The sequence below is a fragment of the Staurois parvus genome, unplaced genomic scaffold (genome assembly GCF_062004578.1).
Source record: "Staurois parvus isolate SC_StPar_1 unplaced genomic scaffold, SC_StPar_1.0 ptg000095l, whole genome shotgun sequence".
Taxonomy (NCBI): Eukaryota; Metazoa; Chordata; class Amphibia; order Anura; family Ranidae; genus Staurois; species Staurois parvus.
The window spans coordinates 550,001-565,760 of NW_028317891.1; the positions used below are offsets into that span (position 1 = coordinate 550,001).

At 45.3% G+C, this 15,760-nt stretch overlaps 1 long non-coding RNA gene across 1 annotated transcript in view; it reads right to left on the reverse strand.

Moving 5' to 3' along the window:
- Positions 1 to 15,760, reverse strand: part of LOC149468041 (uncharacterized) — a 1,444,035-nt gene that overhangs the window by 165,447 nt on the left and 1,262,828 nt on the right. The window lies entirely within an intron of this gene.

Consider the following 15,760-nt stretch of genomic DNA (forward strand, 5'->3'; position numbering starts at 1 on the left):
AGGAGCAGGGAGGCATTTACTGGAACTGGTTCACTGTATTTTGCACCTGCAGCAGCTGAAAGTCGGTAGAAGGAAAATACGGGGGACCGGTTCCAGTAAATGTCGCCACCGTGGCCCCTCCTGTCCAGGTTCCCCTTTCTTCTGTTGCCTGGGTCCCCCTGTGTGCACCCCTGGTCCCACCCTCACAGCGCTGCTGGTTTCCCCTCCTCTCCCTCCTGCTGGGGATGGTTTAGGATGTTATTTACCACCCCTTCCTTTTCTGAATGAACACAGCATCAGTGATCGGTAGCGATCACTCACTATGTTCAGTCATAAGTGAAACATAGTAAACTGTGCCCTACTGATGCCATCCACTGCTCTACTGATGCCATCCACTGCTCTACTGATGCCATCCACTGCTCTACTGACCCCATCCACTGCTCTACTGACCCCATCCACTGCTCTACTGATGCCATCCACTGCTCTACTGATACCATCCACTGCCTTACTGACACCATCCACTACTCTACTGACCCCGTCCACTGCCTTACTGACACCATCCACTGCTCTACTGACCCCATCCACTGCCTTACTGACACCATCCACTGCTCTACTGACCCCATCCACTGCTCTACTGATACCATCCACTGCCTTACTGACACCATCCACTGCTCTACTGATGCCATCCACTGCTCTACTGACACCATCCACTGCTCTACTGATGCCATCCACTGCTCTACTGACACCATCCACTGCTCTACTGACCCCAGCTACTGCTCTACTGACCCCATCCACTGCTCTACTGATACCATCCACTGCTTTACTTACACCATCCACTGCTCTACTGACCCCATCCACTGCCTTACTGACACCATCCACTGCTCTACTGATACCATCCACTGCTCTATTGACCCCATCCACTGCCTTACTGACACCATCCACTGCTCTACTGATGCCATCCACTGCTCTACTGACCCCATCCACTGCTCTACTGATACCATCCACTGCTCTACTGACACCATCCACTGCTCTACTGATACCATCCATTGCTCTACTGACCCCATCCACTGCTCTACTGATACCATCCACTGCCTTATTGACCCCATCCACTGCTCTACTGACCCCATCCACTGCTCTACTGATACCATCCACTGCCTTACTGACACCATCCACTGCTCTACTGATACCATCCACTGCTCTACTGATACCATCCACTGCTCTACTGACACCATCCACTGCCTTACTGACACCATCTACTGCTCTACTGATGCCATCCACTGCTCTACTGACCCCATCCACTGCTCTACTGACACCATCCACTGCTCTACTGACACCATCCACTGCCTTACTGACACTATCCACTGCTCTACTGATGCCATCCACTGCCTTACTGACACCATCCACTGCTCTACTGATACCATCCACTGCCTTACTGACACCATCCACTGCTCTACTGATACCATCCACTGCTCTACTGACCCCATCCACTGCCTTACTTACACCAACCACTGCTCTACTGATACCATCCACTGTTCTACTGACCTCATCCACTGCCATACTGACACCATCCACTGCTCTACTGATGCCATCCACTGCTCTACTGACCCCATCCACTGCTCTACTGATACCATCCACTGCTCTACTGACCCCATGCACTGCCTTACTGACACCATCCACTGCTCTACTGATGCCATCCACTACTCTACTGACCCCATCCACTGCTCTACTGATACCATCCACTGCTCTACTGACCCCATCCACTGCTCTACTGATACCATCCACTGCTATATTGACCCCATCCACTGCTCTACTGATACCATCCACTGCCTTACTGACCCCATCCACTGCTCTACTGATACCATCCACTGCCTTATTGACCCCATCCACTGCTCTACTGATACCATCCACTGCTCTACTGACCCCATCCACTGCTCTACTGATACCATCCACTGCCTTACTGACACCATCCACTGCTCTACTGATACCATCCACTGCTCTACTGATACCATCCACTGCTCTACTGACACCATCCACTGCCTTACTGACACCATCTACTGCTCTACTGATGCCATCCACTGCTCTACTGACCCCATCCACTGCTCTACTGACACCATCCACTGCTCTACTGACACCATCCACTGCCTTACTGACACTATCCACTGCTCTACTGATGCCATCCACTGCCTTACTGACACCATCCACTGCTCTACTGATACCATCCACTGCCTTACTGACACCATCCACTGCTCTACTGATACCATCCACTGCTCTACTGACCCCATCCACTGCCTTACTGACACCATCCACTGCTCTACTGACCCCGTTCACTGCCTTACTGACACCATCCACTGCTCTACTGACCCCGTTCACTGCCTTACTGACACCATCCACTGCTCTACTGATACCATCCACTGCTCTACTGACCCCATCCACTGCCTTACTGACACCATCCACTGCTCTACTGATACTGTTCACTGCTCTACAGACACCATTTTTATACTAGATAGCCGTGTTATGAAGGTAGCGATGCACTCCAGAGTCGAGGTGTTTATACTTTTTTATACTAGATAGCCGTGTTATGAAGGTAGCGATGCACTCCAGAGTCGAGCTGTTTATACTTTTTATACTGTATAGCCGTGTTATGAAGGTAGCAGTGCGCTCCAGAGTCGAGCTGTTTATACTTTTTATACTACATAGCCATGTTATGAAGGTAGCGGTGCGCTCCAGAGTCGAGGTGTTTATACTTTTTTATACTACATAGCCGTGCTATGAAGGTAGCGGTGCGCTCCAGAGTCGAGGTGTTTATACTTTTTATACTGTATAGCCGTGTTATGAAGGTAGCGGTGCGCCCCAGAGTCGAGGTGTTTATACTTTTTATACTGTATAGCCGTGTTATGAAGGTAGCGGTGCGCTCCAGAGTCGAGGTGTTTATACTTTTTTATACTATATAGCCGTGTTATGAAGGTAGCGGTGCGCTCCAGAGTCGAGGTGTTTATACTTTTTATACTGTATAGCCGTGTTATAAAGGTAGCGGTGCGCTCCAGAGTCGAGGTGTTTATACTTTTTTATACTATATAGCCGTGCTATGAAGGTAGCGGTGCGCTCCAGAGTCGAGGTGTTTATACTTTTTTATACTATATAGCCGTGCTATGAAGGTAGCGGTGCGCTCCAGAGTCGAGGTGTTCTAGGAAGAACTAGAGTGTTGTGAGTCTGTCTGCATTTCCTCTCCAGATGAAACACAGCGTCTGTGCCATCGCCGAGCATCTATCAACCCAGCTTTACATCCTCCCGCAGTAACAAGCTCCCAATTGTTCACTTTTCACCACTATTTATATATTTATGCAGCATAATCAACTTCTCTGTGACCCCGTCCCCTCCCAGGAGGCCCAACAATGCAATAGCAGTGCCCCCGCCGGCCGAGACGCCCCCTTCTCATACTGTTTAGACTATTGTACCCGGGCAATCATTATATTACAGCTCTATAGTCGCACAGACGGCGGAGCTGAGATCATGTTATAGGCAGAGGTCACCAAACCAAAAACTTAAAGGACAGCTCCGACCAAAAAAAAAAAAAGAGCTGAAATTTGGATAGGATTTATATTTATCTGCCAAAAGGTCTGTTCTTGGTGTTTTGATTGGCTGCACAAGGGAGGTGAAAACACTTTTACTTACAGCTTATTCTCTCATTGCTCCGCCCCCTTACTGGGTTTTTAGACTATATCAGACCATCGCCGCATTGGCCACGCCCACAGTGAGCTCCCAACCTGTTAAAGTATGACTAAAGGCAATTTTTTTTAGTCTTGGAAAAAGTGGAGAGGGATTAGAACCCCTGTCAGGTTTTTATTGCCGCCAGCATCCTGGCAGGGGCATACTGACAACGCATGGGGCCCCCGGGCAATAGGGGATCATGGGGCCCCTGTGTCCTTGCCCAAACTCAAAAAAGCCTATGAAAAAGGTACCAGGGGCATCTCATGGGGCCCCTTACTGACCCCGGTTTCTAAATGGTCAGTCCGCCCCTGCACCTTGGTGATCGTTATCACCAAATGTGAAAGAAGATGCCAAATCTTGGGTTGTCACCAGAACAGGAACAGAGGGGAAATCTTCCAATGGGGACACCAGTTCTGGTGACAACTGGGGATTCCCTCACTTTGGAAAGACTTCCTCTCACTTCCTGTTTTGGCTATGGGACAGGAAGTGAAGAATTTCCCTAAGGGCAAAAGAAAAACCCAAGAAGGGTCATCCAAAATGACCCACCCCCCCCCTCCAAAGTTTTGCAATTTGTTCTAGGGCCAGTTCACACTATAGAAACGCAGTCTAGATGCGTTCCAGATGCGTTTCTGCATGCACGTTTTTGGTACGTTCTGGTGCGTTTTTAATGCGATCCTGTTCATTTTTTCTCCTCTCTTTTTTCTTCAATTTGCATAGGGACATGTGCATTTTTGGAGCGTTTTGGTGTGTTGCGGCGCATTTTCTATGCGTTTTACTGCGTTCCAGTACAGTTCTGTGCAGGAAAAATGCAGCCTGTTCTACTTTTTTTTTTCTGCATCCGGAACGCACCGGAACTGCGAGCGCTGAAGTGAACTATGACATCGACAACCATATCACCTACTTTCTGTGCATTTTGGATGCACAAAAAAAAAAAGCAGCTGAAACGCATGGCGTGTGAACTGGCCCTCAAAGCACAACCCTAGCCAGAACATTTTTTTTGTTTTGAATAGTGCAGGGAAGGGTTTTGATGGGGGGCGGTAGCAAAACCTGGTGGTTGAGCTGTGATTACCCCCCCCCCCCGATCGCCCGTCTGAACACTACCATACAGTCGCTCATGGCTGCACACATGCTGTGGTTGCGTCACTTTTGGTGGTCGGTGCTAGCGATGAATGCGACTAACGCAGTTCTATGTCCTGGCGTGCAGTAGTGCGGAATTACAGGATTAAATCAGCTGGTGAGGAGGTGACATACTGCCTGTCAAGCACCTCTGAAAAGTGATCTGTTCGTGGATCAATTTTCAGAGGAGCAGCAGTCCCTGCCACACATGTGTACAAACCCTAAGCCTCTCGGGTTTTAGTGACGTCTGTGCCCGCACTGTTATTATCATTATTATACAGGATTTATATGGCACCAACAGTTTGCTCAGCGCTTTACAATACAACGGGAGACAGTACAGCAGCGATAGTCTGATAAATTGGGGTAGAGAGTTCCAGAGGATGGGGGAAGCTCTGCAGAAGTCCTGGAGATGAGCATGGGAGGAGGAGACAAGGGAACCCAAGAAGGGTCATCCAAAATGACCCACCCCCTCCAAAGTTTTGCATTTTGTTCTAGAGCCGGTTCACACCCTCAAATGTGTACACAGATATTAACAAAAAATACATTATTAGTGGAGTGGGGGAAGGGTTAGAGCTTCTGAAATTGTTTTGCCAATTATTCTGCAGTTACAACAAGAACAGGAAATATGGAATAATCTTCCCAATGAGGCCACAAACAGAAATATACAAATCCATTTTCAGTTGTGCTGATCTCCTGCGCCTGCTTTGCAGCCACTTCCTGTCTACTCTCAAGCGATGGCTGAATGGGCGGGTTTCCTGATGGTGACAACAGTGGGACTGTGCTTGTGTAATGTGTGTTGAAATGGCCTCTTGTATTCTCCATCAGCAGCCAGCATGACAGGGTGACAACGCAGGTGCACAAATGGGAGACAAGAGACGGAGCGGTGTCACCCTAAAACAGGAAGTGCCTGAACAAGGACCTTCATGGCAGGATCGACTACATGGCTTGAAATGAAATTTTGAAAATGTCTTTTAAAAATACATTCAAGTGAAACTTTAGGAAACTAAAAAAATTAAAAACAAAAATGAGCAAACAGACTTTTTTGTACTGCAGAACAGGCATACTATGTCTCTTCTGACTGTCTGCCCGTATCGGGCAGACTGACAACTCATGGGGCCCCCGGGCAATAGGGGATCATGGGGCCCCTGTGTCCTTGCCCAAACTCAAAAAAGCCTATGAAAAAGGTACCAGGGGCAGCTCAGTGTATTATTTTGGCATTCTGCCCAGATGAATGAACTTCCATGCATGCGCGGGAGTGACGTCCCCTCGGCCCCGCCAATCAAAATGGCCAAAGCTCGGTATCCGGAAGCAGACTGGCTAAAGGTGTCAGAGGCCGGCGGGGAGCTCTGGTATACAGCAGCCATGGAGTGATGGGAAGTATAGTTCTGCTTTAACATGCTAAAGCCTATATAGATTCTGACTAAATGAGATGATATATTATATATATATTCTGAAATAATATATAAAATATATAAAACAATAAATACATTAAAACAATTATCATTATATATACTATTGAAATTATATGTTACTAGTATTACAATGTTGCATTATTATTATTGTATATTATTAAATAATGTACAAAATATTATATACAACATATATTATCATGTACTCCCCAGTACAGATTTCTCTCCCCCAGTACAGATATCCCCCCATCCACAGTACAGCTCCTACCAGTACAGATTTCCCCTCCCCCATTACAGATTTATCTCCCAGTACAGAACTCGCCCTCAATACAGATCCCACCAGTACAAATCCCCCCAGTACAGATTTCCCTCCCGTGTACAGATTTCTCTCCCCCAGTACAGATATCCCCCCCTCCCCATCCCCAGTATAGCTCCCACCAGTATAGATTTCCCCTCCCTCATTACAGATTTATCTCCCAGTACAGAACTCCCCCTAAATACAGATCCCACCAGTACGAATTTCCCCAGTACAGATTTCCCTCCCGTGTACAGATTTCTCTCCCCCAGTACAGATACCCCCCCCCCCCCCATCCCCAGTATAGCTCCCACCAGTATAGATTCCCCCTCCCCCATTACAGATTTGTCTCCCAGTACAGAACTCCCCCTAAATACAGATCCCACCAGTATAAATCCCCCCAGTACAGATTTCCCTCCCATGTAAAGATTTCTCTCCCCCAGTACAGATATCCCCCCCCATCCACAGTACAGCTCCTACCAGTACAGATTTTCCCTCCCCCATTGCAGATTTATCTCCCAGTACAGAACTCCCCCTAAATACAGATCCCACCAGTATGAATCCCCCCAGTACAGATTTCCCTCCCGTGTACAGATTTCTCTCCCCCAGCACAGATATCCCCCCCCCTTCCCAGTCTAGCTCCCACCAGTATAGATTTCCCCTCCCCCATTACAGATTTATCTCCCAGTACAGAACTCCCCCTCAAAACAGATCCCCCCCCACCAGTACGGATCCCCCAGTACAGATATTTCTTTCCCCAATACAGATATCTTCTCAGTATAGATTCCTCCCATCTTCAGTTCAGAGTTCCCCCACCCTTTCACCAGTACAGATCCAGCCTCTACAGATCTCCCCTTCTCCATTACAGATTTATCTTGCAGTACATAGCCCCACCCCCCTATACAGCTACCCCCCATTACAGATCCCTCCCCCCAGTACAGATATTTCTCCCCCAGTACAGGTAGACCCCTAGTATAGATTCCCCCATTCCCAGTACAGCTCCAAACCAGGGACGGACTGACCATTTGGAAACTATGGCACTGCCCGAGGGCCCGGGGTCAGTAGGGGGCCCCATGAGATGCCCCTGGTACCTTTTTCATAGGCTTTTTTGAGTTTGGGCAAGGACACAGGGGCCCCATGATCCCCTATTGCCCGGGGGCCCCATGAGTTGTCAGTCCGCCTCTGCTACAAACAAGAAAGATTTACCCGACCCCATTACAGATTTATCCTGCAGTACATAACTCCCCCCCCCAATACAGCTACCCCCATTACAGATCCCTCCCCCCAGTACAGATATTTCTCCCCCAGTACAAGTAGACCCATAGTATAGATTCCCCCATTCCCAGTACAGATCTACCCTTCCCCATTACAGATTTATCTTACAAGACAGAACTCCCCCCCCCACCACCACCACCATGACAGCTACTCCCAGTACAGATTCCTACCCCCAGTACAGATATCCCCCCAGAACAGATTCTCCCCAGTCTCAGTACAGATCTTCCCCTCCCCATTACATTTTTATCTCCCAGTACAGAACTTCTTCCCAATAAAGATCTCTCCCACCCCACCAGTACTGTTACTCCCAGTACAAATCCCTCCCCCCAGTACAGATTTTTCTCCCTCAGTACATATACCCCCCCCCCAGGGGCGGACTGACAACTCATGGGGCCCCCGGGCAATAGGGGATGATGGGGCCCCTGTGTCCTTGCCCAAACTCAAAAAAGCCTATGAAAAAGGTACCAGGGACATCTCATGGGGCCCCCTACTGACCCCGGGCCCTCGGGCAGTACCCGAGTTTCCAAATGGTCAGTCTGCCCCTGCCCCCCCCATCCCCAATACAGATTCCCCCAGCCCCAGCACAGCTCCCCGCAGTACAGATCTCCCCTTCCCCTTTACGGATTTATCTCTCAGTACAGAACTCCCCCCAGATCATTCAGAGTAATAGGAGTAGGCTAGAAATAACTGAAATTCAATGTGGAAAGTTGTGACTTTACATTTAGGCCATAGATATACTTTAACACCTCTGTCAGGTTTAAGGCGTTTTATTTTCTGTTTGTGCCCTATTGGGGAGATTTCCCTTCATTTCCTGTCCTGGAGACACAACAGTGGGTGGAAATCTGTACAAAATGAGAGGAATTCCCATTTTAGATAATTGCCATCAGAACAAGCGTCCATATTGGAAGAATTACTCTAACATTTGTTTTCAACTTTAAAAAAATGTTGGATCTCCCATCACTTCCTGTCCTAATGACAGTGATCACCGGGGCAAATAATGAGGATGAATCTTCCCAGTGGGGATGCAAACAGCAATAGCAACCTGACAGGGGTTCTAATCCCCACACATGCCAACCACTTTCAGCAAACCTTTCCTGGTGAATCAATCACTGCCACTGAAAGCACATGCGCCAGGAAGATTCACCCAAAGTGAATGTTTGGAAGGAAATCAAAATTCCCTGCTTCATAAATAAGCCTTTATATCTCATGTTGCAGAGCAGCTGGGGTACTTAGAAGACCAAAAGACATCTATATCCAATGCTGAGGCATGGCAGTCCACTGCTCTGTGCTAAAATGTGGAAGTGCACTCCCCCTTAATGGGTTAATTGGTCGGTTTTTCAGGGTTTTGGCACATTTTTTTTATCGGTAAAGTTGGAAAAAAATGATTTTGCCGATCGGCTGATTTTCCCGGCAATGATGGGCAAATTGGCTGATCGCTTTACCGATAAAAAAATCTGCGCATGAGCCGTGACTTGGAAGAAGAAGAAGAAAAAGAAAGAAGAAAGAAGGAAGAAGAAAGAAGAAAGAAGGAAGAAGAAAGAAGGAAGAAGGAAGAAGAAAGAAGGAAGAAGAAAGAAGGAAGAAGAAAGAAGGAAGAAGAAAGAAGGAAGAAGAAATAAGAAAGAAGAAAGAAGAAGAAAGAAGAAAGAAGAAGAAAGAAGGAAGAAGGAAGAAGAAAGAAGAAAGAAGGAAGAAGGAAGAAGAAAGAAGAAAGGAAGAAGAAAGAAGGAAGAAGAAAGAAGAAAGAAGAAGAAAGAAGAAAGAAAGAAGGAAGAAGGAAGAAGAAAGAGGAAGAAGAAAGAAGGAAGAAGAAAGAAGAAAGAAGGAAGAAGGAAGAAGAAAGAAGGAAGAAGAAAGAAGGAAGAAGAAAGAAGGAAGAAGGAAGAAGGAAGAAGAAAGAAGGAAGAAGAAAGAAGGAAGAAGAAAGAAGGAAGAAGGAAGAAGGAAGAAGAAAGAAGGAAGAAGAAAGAAGAAAGAAGAAAGAAGGAAAAAGGAAGAAGAAAGAAGGAAGAAGAAAAAGAATTCCAGTCCACTATTATATATTATATGAAAAGTATTGCGGTTGCAACAATGTATCTATTTGTATCCGGATAAAAATATCTGTATCCGAAATGGATACAAATAGATACATTGTCGCAACTGCAATACTTTTTCATGTCAAATATAATAGCGGAGCTCTCTGCAGGGACAGAAGTAATTAAATGCCGGCCGTAGACGGGAAGAAAATCGTCTGATTTTTTTTTACCGTTGGTGGTAACGTCGGCCTATTGAACGACCGCTTTTTCGTTTTTTTTTTTTTTCTTAAACGGCCAGTTTTCGACCCGTCTATGGCCTGCATTACTCTGCAGGTAGCAGTGGACACACAATTTTAACAATTTTAGGGTGTTCGCCTTAGTAAAAAAAGCAAAACTTTGAATATAAAAAAAAATGTAAAACAATTATAATTCCTCTTTAAAAATCTACGTCCTGGATGTGTCAGTGTGTGCCGAGAACCGGCAACGTCCATTTGCACTGATAAAAAAGAGAAATTTGTTGTATTTTGTCCGGCCTCTCGTCGTTAGCGCCGGGCAGAAGGTCTAGCGGCGGTGAGGCCTCCGGACGGGCCGCTTCCTCTCCCGTATTCTAGGAGGTGACGTGAGGTTTCTCCCTTTGAGTCGGTGCAATGTAGCAGATAAGACGGATCTCTGTAGCCGGGGGGGTTTCCCGAGGGCCGCTGCAGACCAGCGTTCTGCTCACTTACACTGAAGCCTGCCTGCCATCGCCTGAGGTCTCCCCGAGCTCTGAATTGCCACTTCACAGGGGCTGCCACGGCTGACATAATGGAGCTCAGGGGTCTGTTTCGCCCCCCCCCCCCCTCGCTTCCCTATCCCTGCCTGTAAGGACATCTGGCAGCTGGGATTTGTACTCTTTGCGAGCTCTTCACGGTGGAATATGTTATACGTCCTCTAGTGATTTTGTCTCTCTCATTCCCATTCAGTGCTGTGCGCTGATGATCTTATTAAGAAAAGAGCAGCGTACGTCTTGTAACTTCAACTCTACCTGCCATCTTGTGCGAGGAGCTGATAGAAAGCCCAGCATCTCGCCAGGAGCTCGCGGAAGATCGCAGTTACTGAGTTAGAAAGAAGAAAAGGCCGACGTTTACCGAGCTCAGCCAGGACGTCTAACTAATCCAAACTTTTTATTTGATTTTTTTGGTTACATAGTTAGTCTGGCTGAAAAATGACAAAAGTCCATCCAGTTCAACCAAAAAAAAAAGTTATAATCCTACACCCTACAATTGATCCAGAGGAAGGCAAAAAAACCCAGCAAAGCACGATCCAATTTGCTCCTGCAGGGGAAAAATTCCATCTTGATCCCCCGAGAGGCAATCGGATATTCCTTGGATCAACTTTACCTATAAATGTTATATCCAGTTATATTCTGTGTATCCAAGAAAGAATCCAGGACTTTCCTACAGCAATCCACTGAGCTGGCCACAACCAACTCCTGAGGGAGTCTATTCCACATTTTCACAGCTCTCACTGTGAAGAACCCTTTCCGTGTTTGGAGATTACATTTATTTTCCTCCAGATGTAAAGAGCGCCCCCTTGTCCTCTGTGATGACCTCAGGGGGAATAACTACACCGAGTTCACTATATGAACCACTGATGTATTTATACATGGAGATCATATCCCCCCTTATGTATTATACATGGAGATCATATCCCCCCTTATGTATTATACATGGAGATCATATCCCCCCTTATGTATTATACATGGAGATCATATCCCCCCTTATGTATTATACATGGAGATCATATCCCCCCTTATGTATTATACATGGAGATCATATCCCCCCCTTATGTATTATACATGGAGATCATATCCCCCTTATGTATTATACATGGAGATCATATCCCCCTTATGTATTATACATGGAGATCATATCCCCCCCTTGTGTATTATACATGGAGATCATATCCCCCCTTATGTATTATACATGGAGATCATATCCCCCCCTTATGTATTATACATGGAGATCATATCCCCCCTTATGTATTATACATGGAGATCATATCCCCCCCTTATGTATTATACATGGAGATCATATCCCCCTTATGTATTATACATGGAGATCATATCCCCCTTATGTATTATACATGGAGATCATATCCCCCCCTTATGTATTATACATGGAGATCATATCCCCCCTTATATATTATACATGGAGATCATATCCCCCCTTATGTATTATACATGGAGATCATATCCCCCTTATGTATTATACATGGAGATCATATCCCCCCTTATGTATTATACATGGAGATCTTATCCCCCCTTATGTATTATACATGGATATCATAACCCCCCTTATGTATTTATACATGGAGATCATATCCCCCCTTATGTATTTATACATGGAGATCATATCCCCCCTTATGTATTATACATGGAGATCATATCCCCCCTTATGTATTATACATGGTGATCATATCCCCCCTTATGTATTATACATGGAGATCATATCCCCCTTATGTATTATACATGGAGATCATATCCCCCCTTATGTATTATACATGGAGATCATATCCCCCCCTTATGTATTATACATGGAGATCATATCCCCCCTTATGTATTATACATGGAGATCATATCCCCCTTATGTATTATACATGGAGATCATATCCCCCTTATGTATTATACATGGAGATCATATCCCCCCTTATGTATTATACATGGAGATCATATCCCCCTTATGTATTATACATGGAGATCATATCCCCCCTTATGTATTATACATGGAGATCATATCCCCCCTTATGTATTATACATGGAGATCATATCCCCCTTATGTATTATACATGGAGATCATATCCCCCCTTATGTATTATACATGGAGATCATATCCCCCCTTATGTATTATACATGGAGATCATATCCCCCTTATGTATTATACATGGAGATCATATCCCCCTTATGTATTATACATGGAGATCATATCCCCCTTATGTATTATACATGGAGATCATATCCCTCTAATGTATTATACATGGTGATCATATCCCCCCTTATGTATTATACATGGAGATCATACCCCCCTTATGTATTATACATGGAGATCATATCCCCCCTTATGTATTATACATGGAGATCATATCCCCCCTTATGTATTATACATGGAGATCATATCCCCCCCTTATGTATTATACATGGAGATCATATCCCCCCCTTATGTATTATACATGGAGATCATATCCCCCCTTATGTATGGAGATCATATCCCCCCTTATGTATTATACATGGAGATCATATCCCCCTTATGTATTATACATGGAGATCATATCCCCCTTATGTATTATACATGGAGATCATATCCCCCCTTATGTATTATACATGGAGATCATATCCCCCCTTATGTATTATACATGGAGATCATATCCCCCTTATGTATTATACATGGAGATCATACCCCCCTTATGTATTATACATGGTGATCATATCCCCCCTTATGTATTATACATGGAGATCATATCCCCCCTTATGTATTATACCTGGAGATCATATCCCCCCTTATGTATTATACATGGAGATCATATCCCCCCTTATGTATTATACCTGGAGATCATATCCCCCCCTTATGTATTATACATGGAGATCATATCCCTCTTATGTATTATACATGGTGATCATATCCCCCCTTATGTATTATACATGGAGATCATACCCCCTTATGTATTATACATGGAGATCATATCCCCCCTTATGTATTATACATGGAGATCATATCCCCCCTTATGTATTATACATGGTGATCATATCCCCCCTTATGTATTATACATGGAGATCATATCCCCCCTTATGTATTATACATGGAGATCATATCCCCCCTTATGTATTATAGATGGAGATCATATCCCCCCTTATGTATTATACATGGAGATCATATCCCCCTTATGTATTATACATGGAGATCATATCCCCCTTATGTATTATACATGGTGATCATATCCCCCCTTATATATTATACATGGAGATCATATCCCCCCCTTATGTATTATACGTGGAGATCATATCCCCCCTTATGTATTATACGTGGAGATCATATCCCCCCCTTATGTATTATACATGGAGATCATATCCCCCCTTATGTATTAAACATGGAGATCATATCCCCCCTTATGTATTATACATGGAGATCATATCCCCCCTTATGTATTATACATGGAGATCATATCCCCCTTATGTATTATACATGGAGATCATATCCCCCTTATGTATTATACATGGAGATCATATCCCCCCTTATGTATTATACATGGAGATCATATCCCCCCTTATGTATTATACATGGAGGTCATATCCCCCTTATGTATTATACATGGAGATCATATCCCCCCTTATGTATTATACATGGAGATCATATCCCCCTTATGTATTATACATGGAGATCATATCCCCCCTTATGTATTATACATGGAGATCATATCCCCCCTTATGTATTATACATGGAGATCATATCCCCCCCTTATGTATTATACATGGAGATCATATCCCCCTTATGTATTATACATGGAGATCATATCCCCCTTATGTATTATACATGGAGATCATATCCCCCTTATGTATTATACATGGAGATCATATCCCCCCTTATGTATTATACATGGAGATCATATCCCCCCTTATGTATTATACATGGAGATCATATCCCCCTTAATCTCCTCTTCTCAGTAGAGAATAAATTCAGTTCCTCTAATCTTTCCTCATAGATGATCTCCTCCATGCCTCGTATCAGTTTGGTTGCCCTTCTCTGTACTTTCTCCAGTTCCCCAATGTTCTTTTTGTGAATTGGTGCTCAAAACTGAACTGCATATTCCAGATGAGGTCATACTAATGATTTGTACCGGGGGGGGGGGGGGGGGGAATGATATCTCTCTCTGGAGTCTATACCTCTCTTAATACAAGAGAACCCGCAGCTTGGCATTGCAGTCATTATTAAGCTTGTGATCTACCAGGACCCCCAGATCCTTCTCCTCCATTGACCCCCCCCAAATCCTTCTCCACCATTGACCCCCCAGATCCTTCTCCACCATTGACCCCCCCCCCCCAGATCCTTCTCCACCATTGACCCCCCCCGATCCTTCTCCACCATTGACCCCCCCAGATCCTTCTCCACCATTGACCACAACAGATCCTTCTCCACCATTGATTCCCCCCAGATCCTTCTCCACCATTGACCCCCCCAGATCCTTCTCCACCATTGATTCCCCCCAGATCCTTCTCCACCATTGACCCCCCCAGATCCTTCTCCACCACTGACTCCCCCGATCCTTCTCCACCATTGACCCCCCCTTAGTTGAACCCCCCTAGTTTGTATGGTGCATGCATATTCTTATCCCCCAAGTACAGAACCTTACATTTATCAACATTAACCCTCATTGTCCTTGCCCAAACTCAAAAAAGCCTATAAAAAAGTACCAGGGGCATCTCATGGGGCCCCCTACTGACCCCGGGCCCTCGGGCAGTGCCCGAGTTTCCAAATGGTCAGTCCGCCCCTGTACACAGAGCATTGATGTCGGCTTGTAAGTTGGAGACATCCTGTAAGGACGTTATTCCCCGGCACAGCTTGGTGTCATCTGCAAAGACTGAAATGGGACCCCATATTGTTTATATATATATTACACAGTAAGGTGGTTGGAAGAGATAGTCAGTTTGGTTTTAATTCCAGTATGTTTTTCCTCCGGGGAGATTTACCTCCACTTCCTGTCCCTATAAACACACACAGGAAGTCAGCAGAAATCCCCCCGACTGGGAAACAGACAGCAATAAAAGCTACAACCCCTCCTCGCCCTCTTTTACTGCACAGAACGTTTTAGATCTCTGCAATTTTAAATTGTAATCTTTCATTTAAAGTTCTTTGAGGAAAATTGGAATCCCTCATAATGGGCAGAGCGGGCGTACAGACCCGGGAACTCAGAACAGGGATGGTGGGAACCCC